This window comes from Ochotona curzoniae, unplaced genomic scaffold (assembly GCF_017591425.1).
Source record: "Ochotona curzoniae isolate NIBS_2020 unplaced genomic scaffold, NIBS_Ocur_1.0 scaffold_4505, whole genome shotgun sequence".
Classification (NCBI taxonomy): domain Eukaryota; kingdom Metazoa; phylum Chordata; class Mammalia; order Lagomorpha; family Ochotonidae; genus Ochotona; species Ochotona curzoniae.
In genome coordinates this window covers 16,870,476-16,885,144 of record NW_024467118.1, presented here as the reverse complement: position 1 = coordinate 16,885,144, position 14,669 = coordinate 16,870,476, and positions in this window count along the sequence as shown.

Below are 14,669 nucleotides of genomic sequence, written 5' to 3'. Positions count from 1 at the left end.
TTGGGACCCTGCACCCGCGTGGGAGACCCGGAAGAGGCTCCTGGCTTCGGATCGGCATAGTATCGGCCCGTTGCGGCTCACTTGGGGAGTGAATCATCGGATGGAAGATCTTCCTCTCTGTCTCTCCTCTCTGTATATCCGCCTTTCCAATAAAAAATAATAAAAATAAATCTTTAAAAAAAAAGAATGAAAAGTCAGAGCAAAATTAAGCAATACAGAAACACAAATTCTGAACCATGTGTGCTATTCTGAAATTAATTCTCATTATTAAGATCAGTTTCATTTGGACTTTGTATTATTTCCAACAGAAACCAATTTAACTTGATGTTAAGGAAAATTAGACACTTCATGATTTGGAACTTGAGGGTCACTCTTCCATAGCTGGACTTACACAGAACAGACTCACAAATATCAAAGGCTTATTGTAGAGTGGTAGTCACAGAAAATAACAATAAAACTTAATTTCAGGAAATGAGTGTTTAGCCTAGAAGTTAAAAATGCTTGCATCCCATTTCAAAGGAACTAGATGTGACTGCCCTAACTTCCAATTCCGGCTTATTGCCAGTGTAGTTCCTGCGGGCCTGGGCGGGGGAGGAGCAGTGATGACTCCAGTAATTGGGGCAGATCTGGGTTGAATTGTGTTCCCAGCTTTGGCAAAGCACACTCCTAGTCCTTGTGACATTTGGAAGTGAAATAACAAATGGGAGTTCTCTCTGTCCACCTCTTTTTGTGTTTCTTTCTGATATCCTGTCTTGACAAATAAATACTTTAGAAAAATAAATTTCAGTATTTGAAATATACATACACACATGTATATATGTGTGTATGTATGAGTGTAAGTGTGTGTGTGCCCTACTCCTTGGGTAGCATCCTACCCTGGTAAATGGCACTCAATCTTCAGGTGAGGCTGGACTCCAGTCCTTAATATCCTTAAGGTATTCATATTGTGCACTTTAACATGAACTGAAAATGTCTTGATAAATTTAACTCTTATATTTTAGTACAATAAACTAAATTAGGTACTATAGCTATTAGAGTCCTACGTGTAGAAGATGTTTAACACATTTTGCCTAAATGGAAGTACCATGAAAACCCAGTTTGAATCATTTGTCCTTTTTGTGTTAATCATTTCATGTACACATCTTTGGGAAACTACCCTAAAAGGCATTTAACTAATCCCTCTAACTTGCCTTTGTTTTCCCAAGTTAAAGAGACCTAAACTGACTTTTTTGAGTCTATGTAGCCTGCTGCCACATCAAGGATTTTATCATTAGTTAAATATTCTCTGTCAGATTATTTACAGAGTGTCACCAAAGACCTCAAATATATCATTTCTCATCTTTCTTTCTTGAACTGCACAGTTAGAAGAAGCTCCAGCAGGTACCTGCAGAGATTTTTGTGTGTGTTCTGCTTGTTCAAAGAATCCAGAATTAGAAATATGTGTCATTAAAAGGCGAATAAGAGAAGTCTAAGAAGTTATGCATCAAATGATTTGCATCCTGAATAATCATTTTTGCCCCCTCGGTTCCATTAGTTTTCTGTTATTATTATTACTATTAATTCATTTCAACTAAATAAATTTGCCATTAAAAATAATCTAAATAGTGGAAGATCATTCAGAGAGTTTTTTTGAGAATAAAACATTAGAAATTCCCAGGATAGAATTTAAATGAAAAGTAACAGATTTTTGCAACTGTTATACCAACTATACGTTAAGGATTGTCGTATTAGTTTATTAAAAGTTACACTGTTACACAGGTCTATTGTGAACAAATAATGAAGAAATAGAAAACATGAACAACGATGAAAATGACAAAAAATTGAGGAGTGTAAAAAGGTGTTGTCAAGGAGAGAAAGATACCTACAGAACCAATTTAAACTGAACAAAATGTGCAAAATATCTTTCTGATGCATTTTTCTATGATGACTTCAAATTACATACATATGCATATGTACATATAACTATTACATATATACAACCATATGTACTATACTTTTCATCTCGCTTTGAATGTTCTTTGTAGTTTGTTTTAATAATCTTGGAATTGTTTTGAACCAATACCATGAATGATTAGAGTATGTGATTCTGGGAATTATATTTGAATTGAGCTTGGTTATAAATTTTATAAAATATAATAATCTATATTGCTAATAAATTATTCTCTATTTCCACTATCATTTAAAATTATTTTTAATTGGCAAAGTACAAATTGAAAGCAAAAGAAAACACAGTCTCTAAGTTAAGTATGTTGAGTTCATGCTTGACAGAATAGAATGGCCATAAACAAATTCATTTAGTTATATTTACCTGTTATCTTTCTATAAGTTTTTAATTCTTACCATTTTTTAAACAAATCCCTTCATGTTTAATGGAAAGCTTTTGTTAAGAAAAAAGTTTTTTCCAACACTAGCTGGCTTTCTCCTTTAACCAACTTTAAAGCCACAAAGCAAATGGAGCGATGAAATATCATTTTCAAAATAAAACATGCCAATTGCAAGCCAGGATTTGAAAGACTGAAGTACTAAGAGGTGGAATAACAGTCAAAGTGTGTCTTTATTCATTCTCCACCAAAATCATTGCAGTAAATGTTGACTCTGTGATTTGGGGATCAGAAATTTAACATCAATTGCCTTTTATTTTTGTGTGCTTATTTTTAAGGTTTATTTTATTTTTATTAAAAAGTAAGATATACAGAGAGGAAGAGAGACAGAGAGGAAGATCTTCTGCCTGTTGATTCATTCCCAAAGTGACCACAACACCTGGAGCTGCCCTGATCTGAAGCCCGGGACCCAGAGCCTCTTCTGGGTCCCCCACATGGGTGCAGGGTCCCAAGGCTTTGGGCCATCCTCAACTGCTATTTTAGGCCACAAGCAGGGAGCTGGATGGGAAGTGGGACTGCTGGGACACGAACCGGCATTCATATGGAATCCTGGTGAGTGCAAGGCGAGAATTTTAGACACTAGGTTACTGCAATGTGCCCAATTACCTTTTCTTTTTATTCCAAGATTTCTAATTAAAAAATTAAAGCTACTACTACTAGTTAACCAAAAATCTGTTTCCAAAGTTATGTTTGCTTTTTAAGAAAGTAATATAATATATTCTTTAATCTATTGTTTATTATTCCTTTTTTTTTCAGCAGAAATACTTTAAGGTGTCGTTAATTGCATGGACTTCTAAATGATCCAGTTGCTACTGTAGCCATTAGGGCTGTTCCAGGTCATTCTTCACTTTCATGTTACTTGTCAATAGAACACCCTTTTTCTCATGGCCACTTGAACAGATCGCCCTCAGGGAAAAGTATCACTAGGTCGTCCATCGTCTGCTCCTTTTATCCCTTATACCATCTCTGTCTAGGTTTTATTTTACTTTTCTTTCTTTCTCTCTGATTAGACAGATACAAGAAGAGAAGGAGATACAAACAGAAAGATCTTCCATCTGCTGATTCACTCCCCAGGTGGCTGCAATAGCTGGACCTGAGCTGAACCAAAGCCAGGAACCAGGAGCTTCTTCCAAGGCTCCCACCTGGGTGATGGTCTCAAAGCTTTTGACCATCCTTTACTGTATTCCAGGCCATCCACAGTGAACTGGATGGAACGTGGAGCAGCTGTGATAGCAACCACTGCCACATGTGATCCCAGACCGTGCAAGGCAAGGGTTGTGGTTCTGGGTCCTTCTATCTAGGCTTATTCCCTCCTTCCACAAGTAGAACCGTTTTGGTTACCTTTGAGACAAGTACAGCTCTTCCCTCCAAAATTCTCTTTTTTGCAGCAGATCCTGCTCCTGCCACAGGCATTTAAATATGGAACAATGTCTATCTGTGTCCAGACTTCTGTTTTTCAATTCACAACTATGCTTAATTCTACCACATAGACTAGGAAAATCACTCACTAGTTTCTAACACAATTAAATGAATACGTCACAATTTATTTGAATATAAACATTTCATTCTAGATCAGAAAACTGATAGGATGAGTCTATCAATTTGTTCTTAGGTGAATCTTCTAAGAGTCACATTCTTAGTCCCTACACTACACCTCCTTCTAGTCATTTGGAATTAGTCAACTCATCCTTTGCCTCCTATTGAGATCATCCCAGAGAGAAATGCCGATATGTCATCCTCAGAAACATGGTTATGAAGAGATTCATTTAAAATCCTGTTTCATATTGACCTTGAAAGTTGAGTTTTAATTCAATTGTGAAAGCACCCTTGAGGGTGTAATATTTGCTTTCATCTTATCTACTTGCAGCTGAGCACCTTTAAAGTACCTTGAGATGTGTCTGTGTGCCTACCTAGAGATTTCACAAACATCTGCCAGACGTAACGCAGAGCGGATGTGTAAGGAACCAGCTAACTGCCTGTGGTTTCTCCATTAACTTCAGCTTGAATGAGAAACAGTAACTGAAAATTAAAATCTTGAATTTATACAATTTGATCTAAAGAATTTTCTTAGATTAAAGGAAAATTTAGAAAGAGAGTTTATAATATTTGTAGGTTAAATTCCTTCATTAGAATTTTGACTTGTTAAACTTATTTTGGCTAGACCTTTTAAAACAGAGAAATATGTTGAACTAAAGGGAAGGTGGTTTTACTTTTTTCATTACCACACTTATTTATTCATATCTAACTACATCTTCATACCTCTATTTTTAAATTCCTTTGCTGTTTCATTGCTTTTCAAAAAGTTCATGCCATTTCAAAACACCTAGGCATTCATAATATAGCTTGTTTTTTCATTCATCATATTATTTTTGCAGATCAAACCATATTGACACATAAATTTACATTTTGAGTAGTGAGTGATAGTACATACCAGGTATAAATTGACTTAAAATCAATTATGTATGACCATGATAATGACCATTTTTCTCCCAATTAATTTAGTATAAAAGGAAATGAGTATTTGTATGCTTATATATTCTTGCACTTAAGCAAAATTTTTCTTCTATGTTCTTAAAAGGAAGTACCTCACATAGGATGTTAGGTGTTGAACTGTGTTCTCTTAAAATTGATCCATTGTATTACCTAGCCCAATTCTATGAAATGTCACTCTTTGGAGATAGAATGCTAAGATCGTTAATCATCCAAAGCTGGGATCATCTTAACCCAATATTACTGGTACCCTTTCAAAAGAAGAATACGGTTGTCGTCTACGGCCATACCACCCTGAACGTGCCTGATCTCAAAAGAAGTTAGAACCAAGACATGTGCAAAGAGATAACATTTGAAGATAAAACATAATTAGGATTGATATTTTACAGTCCAAAGGATATCAAAGAACTCCAGTAAACTATCATAGGAAAAAAATGGAACATGAGTAAACTACCACAGGGAACATCAGCCTTGAGAATGTCTAGATCACCAGTTAGTAGCTTTGAGATCTGCAAGCCAAGATGTTTGTGACGATGACCTTTAGTGTCTGTGGGAAACGGATTGCAGAAACCCTTCCCTCTCCTACTGGTGGAAAATAGAATCCAAATGCTAAAATGGCAAAATAATAACATATAATATACCTAAGTTCTCCTTCTATAATTCTTTTTGTATTTTTAGCACTATTATTAGTTTCCATGATATGAGTTTGAAGCTGTAGAGACTCTCCCTCCAAGCCCACTTTCTCCCTCCACATTCTCCCCCACCACACGCATACACGAAACATTTTCTCCCAGATTATTACAGCGTAATAGTCCTTCAGCCACAGTCACATTCTAACATTCTACATGTAAAGTATATCATGGCATTGCAGGTATAAGCAATGGCAGAATATCTAGTGTCGTATCGAGAAAATGTTTTTAAGAGCTCATTTGGAGTCTGCAGGATTACAAATGCATATCACAAAGTCTCTTCTTTTCCCCAGTTTGCTAGCCTCTGTTCTATAGTTCAGCTTTAAAAATTTATGTATATCCATGTGTATCTTTTATCTATTTGTTTAGTATTTTGCATGAACATTGCATGATATCAGAGAGAACAGATGGTATTATTTCGGAATGAACAAATTTCAGTGAGCACAATGGACTCTAATTGGAATATATTTTTTTTTCTTTTTTCTTTTATTTTTTCCATTTTTTATTGCACTATATTATGACTCAGTTCCACAGGCTCTGGGATTTCACTAGGCCCCTCCCAACTCCCCTCCTTCCGAAATACTGATTTCCCCAATATTATTATAATAGTATAGTTCTTCATAAATAATCGTAAGTCCATCATTGTGGGCATGGGCAATGGCAGAGTCCAGGATCCTATTCTTAAGACAAATTTAGCAGTTTCATTGGGAGTCCATCTTTGATCTAGAAATAGAGATACATACCACATCATAGCCTCAGGTCTGAATATGGTAGTCTCCATTACAGTTACTATATATACCGGTAAATTAAAAATCACAAAAAAAAGGAAGAACAAAATAGAAATTTACAACACCACAAAGTTCAATAACATGCTGCCAAATGATAAAAAAGAAAATCAAGAACCATTGTGAAGAAAATGATGACACAGTATGGCCTATGAATCAGTGAATAATTTAATATGAGAAAAAAGGACTATTTTCAACAAATGAAAATAAAAACAAGAACACCCAAATCCATGAGATATAGTTTCCACTGATCATTTTTGGTGAAATATGTCTCCTACAATCAATAGATTTTTTTTTTTTCTGATCCAGTATACTAACCTATGATGTTTAATTAATTAAGCCATTTACATTGAGGGTTATATGAATGGGTGGTAATTTGATCCTGTCATTTTAGCAATCAGTTGTTCATTATTTGATTTAGTCTTCTATTGTTATTTTACTGGGATGTTCTTCACATTTGCCTTTTATTTTGGTGAGTGCTATTTCTCTTCTCTGTCAAGAGAACATCTTCGAGTATCATTTGTAGGTCAGGTCTGGAAGAAACATATTCTTTAGGTTTCCTTTACTGTGAAAAAAATTTATTTCATTTTCAAAGACAAAGGAAAGCTTTGCTGGGCATGTTATTCTAGACCAACTTTTTCTTTCCTTTTAGAATCTGGAATATGTCATTCTATTCTTTTCTGTCCTGTAGCTTCCTGTGACAGACCAGTTATAAATCGGATTGCTGTTCATCTATATGCCAATTGATTATTTTCATGTGCATGTGTATTTAATGATTTTTCCTTATTTTTTGATTGAAGAGAACTTGATTATCATGTGTCATGGTGAAGATCACATTTGGTCAACCCTGTTGGGAGTTCTGTACCCATTCTGGATGCAGTTTCCCAATTCCGGATTTGGGAAGTTTTCATTTATCATTTCATTTAAAAATGCTTTAAACTCAGCTTCTCTTTCTATACCTTTTGGAACTCCAATCACTCTTACATTTGCCCTTTTAATAGTGTCTCTTAACTCTTGGATACTTTTTGACCCAGCTCTGCTTCCATCTTTTTGATTGTTTCCCCATGGTGTCAAGAAGTATCTTCCAATTGTGACATTCTTTCTTTTGCCTCTTTCATTCTATTACTGAGAATTTCCACTAAATTTTAATTTGCTCTATTGTGTACTTCATTTCCAATAATTCAGCTTGATTTTAGTTCAATATTGCTACTTCCTAAGTATCATATTCCTTAAATTCCTTGAAATCATGCATCTTCTTCTCATTGCTGATAAGAAGCTTTATAATGAGTTTTCTGAATTCTGTATCTCTGATTTTCTCAATGTGTTTCTCAGTCAACACAGAGATGGCAAAGCTTTTGTTCCTTTGCAGAGGAGTCTTCAGTAATACTAACTGTGCCTCTGTCTCTTCTATTGCTCTCGGTCATTTCACTTCTGGTTAGCAGAGTCTTATGCTTAGGGCAAGTTTCTAAGCTGTGTTACCCACAGGTCTACAGTTTGATCATATTGATAGCATTTGGTACCCAGTTCTTTGCTTGCAGTCACTTGCGTCAGTCCCTCCAGTAGATTTCAGGTCTGGGCTCTTGTGTTAGACCTCCACCAGTCTTTGAAGCTCCTGGCTCACCACTCTCTACCTCCTGTGATCCTATGCTGAGATTTGTACTGTTGTCTGCACAACTTTTCTCCCACTTCTAGTTGGAGCATTTTCCAGCATTAGAGAGACACCAGAAGTCCTAAATGACTAAGTTATTGGTGGTGCTGACCTTGCCAGAGTCTGCTGGTTGTTAGGTCTGAAGGCCACCCAGACACACTTTGACCCATAGGATGCAATACACCTAGCTGGAAGTGAGTTTGCTCCCAGTTCAGCACCTGATGTGCCACTGGTAGAGTTCTGAATCTGTTGACCATTGTGTCTGGGGGCTACCTGGACTTATTTTGGGTGGGACCTAGAGTTCTCCACATCAATGCAATGCACTGAGTTAGAAATGAGTTTGCTTGAAGTTCAGTACATGTGCAATATCATCCCAAAACCTTTGCCTCCCTACACTAAATCGTATCCATGAAGCTCTGCTGAGGTTCTGGTCTGTGAGCTCCACCCCACTCCTGCACCACTTGTTTGGGATCTGCTGCTCTGTCTCTGCTCCTGGTGAAGTCAAACAAATCAGCAGAATGAGCCTTTTCTTGTCTGGGTTCACCTCCTGGACTCCAGTTAAATTCCTCTTCCCACCAGGCTGCTGGTGGAGCTCCAGCCACCAATGGAGCTCAGTTCACTATTCATTGACTGCCACTAGGGTATCTGTTCACTGCAATAGCACATCATTGTCTCCACTGCTTTCCTGTGTCTGACAGTCTCCAGGTGCCCCTGTGCTGTTGGCCTGTCCTCTCCTATTTTTTGGAATGTGCCCTCTCTGCTTCACCTGTCTAATGATTCTCTGTCTGTTTAACATGCCCTTACCTTATTCCACCTTCTTTATTCTCTCTCTGTTTGGGATCATTTCATTGCAACTTGTAGAAGTTGATTCTTCTGAATGATTGAATTGATGTACCACATTTTTTTTATGCATTCCTCCTTTGACAGGTATTGGTTGTTTTTGTGTCTTCACTATTATGGACTGTGCTGCTGTAAATGTAGGTTGCAGGTAACTAAAAAGTTCACTTCCTATGAATATATTCGCAGAATGGATACTGTGTCATAGGTTGATCAACTTTTAGTTTTCTGAGCATTCTCCATACTGACTTCCATTGTGATTGCACTAGCCTACACTCTCACAAACAGTGGAGTAGGGTGCCTTTCTCCGTTTATTCCATACCAGCAGTTGTTTGTAGAGTTCAGAATGCAGGCAAATCTCACTAAAGTTAGGTGGAATTTAAATGTGGTTTTTATTTGTAGTTCCCTAATAACTAGGTTAGCCTGAGAATTTTTTCATATGTCTATTAGTCATTCCAATTGGTTCTTTTGAAAAATATCTTTAGTCCCATTGCCCATTCCTCACAGAGTGGTTTGTTTTGCTGTTGTTGAGTTTCTGAAGCTCTTTGTCAATCCTGGTTACTAGTCCCCTATCTGATGTATAGTGTGTAAAGGTTTTCTCCAATTTTGTTGGTTGCTTGTTCACTGGTTGATCATTTCGTTTGCTGTAAAGAAGCGTCTTAGATTGATGCAGTCCCATCTGTTTATTTTTGCTCTCGTTGCATGTGCTGAATTTTCTAAGAAGTCTTTCCTGATTCCTATGTCTTCGGCAGTGCTTCCTATGTTTTCCTCTAGGAGTTGAATAGGTCTAGGTGCACATTTAGGTACTTGATTAATTGACAGCCAATTTCTGTATAAGATAGTGAGTAGGGTTTTTGTTTACTTACAATACCTAATACAATCAAACTTCTGTTTAATAGTTATAAAATACAGAGTTGAAGGAACAGTGAGAAAAAAATGTGTGTATGTATTTATAGAGAAAAAATCATTTTTTAAAATATTTGCTTATTTTTATTTGAAGGGCAAATATACAGAGTGAAAGAAAGACAGAGAGAGGTAACTTTTTATCCTATTAATCACTCCCCAAATGGTTGTAATGGCAGGAGCTGAGCTCATATGAAACCAAAAGCCATGATCCTGGAGTTTCTTCTGGATAGCTCACATGGGTTCAAAGATCAAAGGCTTTGGGCCATTCTCTACTGCCTCCCCAGTTCACAAGCAGGAAGCTTGAAGGGAAGTGGTGTAGCCAAGACTTCAATCATGCTCTCATGTTTAATGCTGGCACAGCAGATGGAGGATCTGCCTTACAAGTCATAGTGTAAGCCCCAAAATTATTTTTCCCTGAATATTTTCAAAGCCCTGTGTTTGTGCAGGAAAAATGTGTTGTATGGATGGACCAAAAATGTATTACTTTTGTTGAAGCCACTAGTTTTCATGCTTTCCAATGGCAGTGCTAGAAAATGAATCCACAGGCAATGTGTATTTTTCAGCTTCACTAGATACTGCCAAATAGCCTTTTCAATCAAATTACACAGCTACTTTATGATGCTCATTTTTTCCAGTGTCAATGTGGAACAATTAAACTTACAAATAAACCACAAGTACAGAAGCAATTATGCAAGAGACAATCTTTTTTTTAAGATTTATTTATTTTTATTGCAAAGTCAGATATACAGAGAAAAGGAGAGACAGAGAGAAAGATCTTCCATCAAATGATTCACTCCCCAAGTGACCACGATGGCTGGAGCTGAGCAAATCCAAAGCCAGGAACCAGGAGCCTATTCTGGATCTCCCATGCGGGTGTAGGATCCCAAGGCTGTCCTCGACTGCTTTCCCAGGCCACACGTGGAGGGAGCTGATGGGAAACGGGGCCACAGCAATTAGAACCGGTGCCCCTATGGGATCCTGGCACGTTGAAGGCAAAGACATTACCCGCTTGGCCACTGCGCTGGGCCCCACAATGGACAATCGTAAAGGCTTACTCTATGTGAAAGGCAAAGTCACGGAGAGACATAGATACAGAGACAGTGAGAAGTTGTCCATTTTCACGGTTCACTCCCAAATGATTCAGCAGGGCTGGGTCAGGCTGAAGCCAGGAATCAGGCGTTTCTTTGGTGTCTCTCATGTTTTCTCAGACATGTTAGCAGGGACATGGGTCAGAAGCAAATCAGCTGGGGACACCTTGGACCTGGCTCTCGCATTTGATGCCCAGTTCGTTGGCAGCAGTATTTCACCCACTATGCCACGTAGCGTCAACCATCTGCTCCAGCTTCCCCATCATAAACACCTTTAAACGTAAACTGATCATGTAATATAGACAAAAAATGGGACTATCAAAAATAATTACAAGCAAAACCCACGTATTTTATTTCCTGCAATTGCCTCAGCAAATTCAATAGCTGAGGCAACACAAATGTTATGTCCTTTTTTTCTGTAGGCATAAGTCTTACCCGCACCATTTTTTTCCAGAGTTTACATCCGTTTTGTCGTTAGCTGAGCTAGCTGTGCGTTGCTATCGGGAGGTCCTGGAGAAGGTTCTGCTTTCTGAGACATTCTGATGTTTTACGGCTACACCCCATGCGGCTGACGGAGACCCATGCTTCATTGTTGGTAGCGGAGTGTCTTTTCAGCTTTGTGTAGTTATTTGCTGTGGTGACCACCTTGCTCCATCTTCCAAGCTGGCAGTGGACATGCACTCCTTTCTCGGGTGCCCTTTCGTTGTATCCTATTTCTGCTTCATCTCTCTATCTTTTTTGCCTGTCTCTTGCCATTTTCAGAATCTATGTGACTGTTCCGGGTCGAGATATCGCAGGATATTTACCAACTAAGTGAGAACACTTAACACATTCCAAGATTAGAGCATGCGTTTTTGTGAAACAGCATCGTATTATCTCCCACACCATCACACATTGACGCTAGACACACTTCTCTCATAACTTTCTCTTATTTTCCTTGTGTAAAATAGCACGCTGGCATGTACTGCGACCTCTGGGAGGAGCATTGTCTATGATACACCACCGTTCTTTTCTTTTTCGTCTAGATGATTTCTCTAATTTTTCATTAGTCGTATTGGTTAAGTTGCATGGCTTTGCAGCATGATCATTCTCGCTATGCGGTTAAATCAAATCCTGCTGAAGACTGTATTTAGAACCGCAATGTTCTTGTGCAGTAAGTTGCAGTGTTCTTGAAAATGAGTTCTCAAAACTGTGATTTCCCTATTGCTTAAGCCTGTAAGTAATAGAGAAAGCTCGTTCTTCTTTGACTTAAAAAGACTAATGCTGCTTTACAAGGGTGAGGGGGAGGCTATGGGCACAGAGACAACTTACGCAAGAATCCTGTCTTAGTGATTAAAAAAGCAAAATGTCAACAACGGTAAAGAAACCGAAGAACTTCTGAGGAGGAGATAATCGCCATCTAAAATAAAGCAGACACCTCGGGGGCATTTGTAAGAATCACTGCCTCGGCAAACATTGATGGAGAAAGGAAGTGAAAGAGTGTCACAGAGAAGATGGTACACTCTTTGGGAAATAAACAGTTTTCCTGTTTTCTCGTTTGTTTTATTAAATGAATAGATGAGTCTGTTTAAATGTAATGTGTTTCCAGGTTCGCAGACAAAAGCATACAGCAGATTTAATGACAGAATGATGTAAACAATGAAAAGCAGTTATCACATGGCCATATGGTTTTATTTTCCGTGAAAATGTAATTTTTCCTCAGGGTTATGCTATTCCTTTTAGATTCCAAGATGATTTATTTTGCTTTGATACTATTTAGTACTTCACTAGAATATTTACGAAATGGGAAAGACAGCTTCAATGATTTTCATTACAATATTTTGATAAAAACATATCATTTGAGTTAAAAATGTTTTAAGAGAATCAATGCATATGAGTGGGTACCTTCAGGAGTCCTAGAGACATTGGCCATGGTAGTTAACGTAGTGCCTGGGACATCTGTGTCAAAGATCAGAGTGCCAGCGGAGTTCATGTTGTGTTCTCCATTCTTCTTCTGTGAAAATGTACACCCTAGGAGGCAGCAGTTAATTCCTCAATCATCAGATCCATTGGACTCACCTGGGAGATACTATTGACTTTAGCCTGGCCCAACCCACCTGCTACATTCTTTGAGAGGATAAACCAGTAGATGGGAGATACCTCTCTCTCCCTCTTTTTCCCACTCTCTCTACCCTTCCAATAAGAAAATGTAAAAATTAATAAGTAAAATTTAAAAACTGGAGTCCAAATATGGTGAATAAAGTGCAGCTTAGTTACAGGAGGAGTATGCTGCCTGTGTCTTCAGGTTGGACAAAGGCTACACAAACTTTTCCCAACTTATTCTCAGAATCAAAAGCAATTCGTACAAGAGTTTCTAAATCTGCTCAAACAATACATCACTGTACTTCCTGGGAAGGACCAGTCTCCACCAGTGACAGCAACGATGACTTTGAATGTTCCAAAACGAGCTATTGGGCTTTCACCTCCACATCAGTGAGACCCACCTACAATCATGCTGCCCTTTGATATGCCTTACTAAAATGAGGAATGTGCTCTGTTTTTGTAAAAATATTTCTGTTATTTGAGGAATGTCATTGGCACATAGGTGGAAATGTCTTTTTCTAAGAAAACAAATGTATCTTCAATTCTGTGGTGTCATTCAAGCTCTTGCTCAATAGATTCTGCAAATGGGAAAATAAGAAGTAAAATACTTCGAAAGAAGTGCTTTTGATGAGCATAAGCAGCTTTTAGGGTACATAACATGTGCTTTTCACTTGCTATCCATCCAAAGTTTATGCTTTTTGCAAGTCACTTTATTGTAGGCAAGGTGTATCTATGTGCTAATACAGAAAAATCTCTAGCTAAGAAAGAAAAATTGACAGGAATTATGTTAATTAAAATAGTATGTACAGACAATACTACTGATTATGCAGAAGAAAAAGTTATATATTTATGAAAATAAACTTTTAAGAGTAAGCCAATTACTGGAAACTGAATACAGTAATTTATATCACTCAGGATATAAACTAGAAACAGATGGCACACTCAAATTAGAATAATTTGAAAAGGGTTTCTTTACAAAAATATTTTAATATCAAAGGTTCAGACAGATATGGGAAACTAAAAAAGAGGGCAACATAAGATTTTCAACCACTAGAAACAGGGCTGTTGTTACTCCTACATTTGAAGAGACAAGAGAGAAGGAAGGCTTGAACAGGCTGAAAAGAACATTCTTATTTTTTAAGATTTTGTTGTTATTATTGTTGTAGTTGTTGCAAAGTCAGATATATAGAGAGGAGGAGACACAAGGAGGGTGATCTTCCATCTGTTGATTCACTCCCCAAGCGATTGCAAGGGGCAAAGCTGAACAGATTCAAAGCCAAGAGCCACGATCCAGGAGCAAGCAACCAGGTCTCCCACCTGGGTTCACCGTCCGAACACAATGGGCTGTCCTCGAATGCTTTCCCAGGCCACAAGCAATTAGTTGGATGGGAAGTGGGTCCTAGTGGGAATAGAACCAACAACCCTTTGGAATCCTGGCACGTGCAAGGCAAGAACTTTAACTGCTAAGCTAACGCACTGGGCCCAGAACACTATTAAGACATAGACAATAAAGTCACTTTCATTCACAAGCAGCAAGGTGAATAAGGATCTGGATTTCACTTTGCTTACTCTTTCTTTTTGTGGAATGCAGTCCCAAACTGTGGAACCAATGCTTCGACCCTGGTGTTTGGTTTCTACAGCTCAGGTGATCAATTTTCCAGAGAAAAAGCTCAAGGAAGAGCAAGTGAAAAGCATGGTGGGAAAGGCAAATGGCAAAAAAGGCAACTGCATTATTCTTGAATCTGCTTCATTGAGTTTCTGGT